The sequence below is a fragment of the Mustela erminea genome, chromosome 2 (assembly GCF_009829155.1).
Source record: "Mustela erminea isolate mMusErm1 chromosome 2, mMusErm1.Pri, whole genome shotgun sequence".
NCBI lineage: Eukaryota > Metazoa > Chordata > Mammalia > Carnivora > Mustelidae > Mustela > Mustela erminea.
Window position 1 is genome coordinate 64,009,167 of NC_045615.1, and position 4,725 is coordinate 64,013,891.

The following is a 4,725-nucleotide window of genomic DNA, read 5'->3' on the forward strand; positions in this document are numbered from 1 at the left end:
CCCCATCGATGAGGAGAAGGATGGCATCACTGAAAAACAAGTAGTTTCTTGTACTAGAAGTCAACCACACCATGCCTCAAAGTCACTCCATACTTTGGGCTAGATAAAAAAGGAACATGTTCCATAAGGAAACTCTGTCTGCTTTAGATGGTGTAATGTAAAAAACATAAGGTTATATTCAGGTACATGGCCATATGAATAACTTGGAGGTGGCCTATATGCTCAAATATTACTTACTGAAACAGCTGCTTAAAATGAGCTTTTAGTCCTGCTGAAGACTTCCCTATTTAGCCAATGAGATTTTTATCAATCCTAGAGTCATGTCTACTTATCTAGTGTATGACCAAGTTAGTCCTTTCTACTCCATGTTAAACCTACACCTCAGTTCCCAGTTTCACTAAAAGTGATGAGTATCTAGAACATGGCAAAAACCAAATGACATCATTCTCACTGGAATAACTAATAATGAATAAAGATTTAAGCCATGACTCCATAAAATTTCCAAATCCAGTAGAAACAAATTGTGATTAGATCTGGTCAGTTAGTGTTCTGCATATGGGTTCTTCCAAAATAATTCAGTGTATTTCCTTATTTTGAATAACAGAACTCATCACCTCTGTTTCCAGTCTACTCCAGATTGAAAATTTTTGGCTCAACCACCAACTGCTGGCATAACCTTGGGAAAGCCACTCACCATGACTGGACTTTAATTTCATCACTATAAAAGAAAGAATTTGGAGTTCAGTTTAGATGAAGATATTTAAAATTCAAATATTTTTGGAATAAAGTGTTGTAAATATCCATAGAATGGCTAACAGTCTTCTTGAAAGATCCTGTTATAAACTATAAATCATATAATGTTACTCTTTTGCTTAAAATCCTTCAATGGATTCCTAGCACATTCAGAGTGAAAAGAAAGTCCTACAAAGGTACAGGCACTCCATAACTTGCCTCCCAGAGAGCTCTCTGGTTTCCTTCTCCATGCCCATAACTCTTCTCACTGAAGTCCAGCCACACTGCTCTCCTTGGTGTTAAAAACATACCACATATTTCACCCTTCTTGGTAAAGGGTGTCTGGGCCCTTCTTGTTCCCTTTCCTGGTATTTTATCTTCCCAACTATCTACCTAGCTCAACCCCTTACCTCTTTCAGATCTTGACTCAAATGGCTCTCTCTCAAAAAATTGTTCCCGGAACTCCTGATCTAAAACTGCAGGCTTCTCCTACACTCCCTCTTCTTAGTCCTTGCTTTATTATTCTCAGTAACATTTATTTAACATGCAATATATATACCATGTAGCATACTATATATTTTGTTGATTGTCTCCACTTCCCAGAATCTAAAGGATTTTTGTCCATTTTATTCACTGCCCAATTAAAATTTGTTGAAAAAATGAAGAAAAGAATGAAGGATAGACATGCATTCTATTGAAGTCATACCAGAGTCTATTGGAGCTTTAGATTCTGATTTTAGCTGGTAGCCACTTGTAGACAAAACTTCTATCCTTTCTTGACCACTGAGTAATTATTCACATGAGAAGATAAAACATCTCATGTGGGTTTTGACTCTGGGGACTGGAAATCCTTTTATCACTGAGCAAATGAAAGCCAATCATCTGTTATGCAGTAACAACTAATGAGGTATATGTAGATGAAAAACATTCCCAGTTAATTAAAAGTAGCACTTTGCTTTCCTCAAAATCATCTCTCTCTCCCTCTCTCTCTCTTTTTCTCCTTCTCTCTCTTTCCCCTTCTCTCTGCTATTGTATTTCAAGTAGATTTCTGCTACAGTGTTATGGGAAAAATCTTTAATTACCTTAAATCCACTGTCCTAAAAACACTATCTGAAGCAAAGATCTTCAAGAACTTAAAATAATCTTTTTAGTTTAAGCAAATTTAATTATTTAAGGTCCATAGAATATTGCATCCAGCTTTAAGGTAAAATGATGAGTTGTTTATTTCTGACTTCATGTGCATTAACAGATAAGATCTGTCTGTCACTGTATGTAACTATATCTAATACATGTCAATAAAGCAAACAGTCGCTTTGGTGATGTTATACTCTACTGACAATATGGACCGCTTATGAAAAGCCTGTGGGGTCAATAAAAAGGCTGGAGTTGGATTTATATGAGACCATGTCAGTCTCATTTTTTTCCCTTTAAAATGCAAATCTGCTCTAAAAGATGATGAGTCTAATTTCTTGTCCACTGTACTTGCCCCTTTCAAAAAGTTCCTTTGAACAACTGATGTCCAGTCTTCAGGATCCCATCCAGCAAAGGCAAGCCAGCTGTGCCGTGTCAACAGGGATGATTTGTGGCCTTCTTAAACAGGCTTCAGAGGAATTGCTGGTTTTAGACATTGGTTGATTAGCTTGATGAAGTGAGCTTCAAAATGTTTGTTCCTTCTGTTCATTTTCATTTTTTAAGGCTTATGTATTCTTAGTATTCTCTTTCTTTCCCTGTGATGTTTGGTTCAAAAATGTTTGAGATCCCAGGGCATGAATTGGTACAGCCTGACTCATTATGTTCTCAGACATGCGTGGAGTTTGACAAATCATTTGGGTTTTTAAGGCAAACTTGGAGATGTCAAGGATTGGTTAGACCCTATTAACAGGTGGTAAGCACATTGCTGAGAAGTGTCTTTTGCTGCACTCAATTAATTACCATCAAACAATGACTGATCCCTGACTACAGATCCAGTCATCAACCTGCTTGCATTTGAGCCAACGTATTAATCTACGCAATCCACAATGCTGTCCCTGCTTGATCCCATCACTAACCTCTTCCCCGTACATAGCAAGAGTTTGGGAATGATCTGGTTTCTTCAACCTGCAAAATTAAGGGTCACAGTTTGGTTCCCTTCCACATCTGTTCCTCTTATTTTCCATGGACCATTTCTCAGTTGCCACCCAAAGAGATGAAGGCAAAACCCCAGATCCAAGTGTTTGGACACCAACACAAAGCTGCCTGAGTCTGTGGTGAGGCCTATGTGGTTTAGGAAACTATACTGCTTGTTTGAGCTTTCCAATAGTGTAAAGTAAAAGAATAAAATAGACAAGGATTTCTATTTATTTTCCAGACCCATGGTCATTTTATTTTGTGATTCATTCATCTAGAAAGTGCTTTAGAAGGAATTTGCCACGTCATATGGTCTGGTGTCATGTACAGCCATTTGAGATGAGGGGCTAGGCTTGAGGTTTATAGATGTAGAGTTATTTATTTCTCTTCAAGGTCTATCTAATTGATATGCAACCAGGTGCCATAAGGAGCCAGTTATGAACACTGTCGTTTTATCAAGTTAGGCAGCTTTTGACATAAGGAAGCAAGATATTATTTATGTTTATTTATGTTATTATTTATGTTGGATTTTCATTCCCATATTTATGTTGGATTTTCATTTCCATGCCTTCTAAACACCTATCTGTTTTTCAAGATTCAAAACCCAGTGTTGCTTAATCTCAAGTCTTTCCTTACCAACATGTTTTTTCAAGGTACAAATGACTTCTTTGGACTTTGAGTCCCAGAATAGACTAAGACTTTTCTCTTTACACTCAGTTTAATTTGCTTACACTTAAGTATAATTGGCTTCCTTAATTAGACTGTGAACTCCTTCAGACCTGAAGATGTCAACATTTTTATCATTTATCTTTGAAATGCCATTGCTTGGTACACAGTAGGCTCTTGACAAATGTTAGTTGAATAAAAAACAAAACAAAACAATGAATGGACTTAGTGTGCTTGGTATTCACTGGACATGCCATGTTACCTCAGAACTTGAATCTATCTTGTGGGTCAAGTCTCTTACCCATTATGGCCTGTCCTCCCTCTGCCTGGCAAAAAAAAAAAAAAAAAAAAAAAAAAAAAAAAAAATTTTTTTTTTTTATTTTTTTAAAATTTATTTGAGAGACAGAGAGAGTGAGAAAAAGGGAGGGCTCATGAGTGGGGGGTAGGGGCAGAGAGAGAAGCAGATTCCTCACTGAGCAGAAAGCCCAATGTAGGACTCGATCCCAGGTCCCTGGGATCATGACCTAAGCTGAAGGCAAACACTTAACAAACTGAGTCACCCAGGTGCCCCCAAATTTTCTTGTTCTTTACATTGATACTCAAAAATGAGTTATGTGTAGAATATTCTCTATCTTTCCCAAACACTGTTAGTAAATCCTTTCTCTTTTTCCAGAGGCCCATTAGCTCTTACCTTATACCACATATACTACAGTGTGTCTGTTATTCAAGTATTGATTTTTTTTTCCCTTCAGCGGTGATCTCCTGATGGGGCAGGTTCCTGTTTAATTTTGACCTTATCCCAAGTGCTCAGTGCGGGCCTGGCTCAGAGACTCAGAGATAGTACCCAATGAGGATGTACATCAGAGGCCTGCTCCAATCCCTGATATTAATCGGCTGTGGAAGTTTGAACACAATCCTTGATTTTGCTTGGCCACGATATTTTATCTGAAAACCAAGAAGCTAAAATAGAACTCCAAGTTCACTTCCAACTTCAGGTCTTTATTCAGCATCTCTTCCTGTTTTTCACAGCAGTGCATTTTGCTCCTGTAATCATTTGGGTCTTTCTTTCTTACAACTATGCTTCTCTTCTCCTTGCCTTATTTTCTCATCCAAAATTTCTTTTTTCCTTGTGTCACCTAAATGTGTTCAAATAGTCAAATACAATATTATTTGCTGAACTAAAAAGATACTTGTCAGATGTATGATTTGAACAAGTTACTT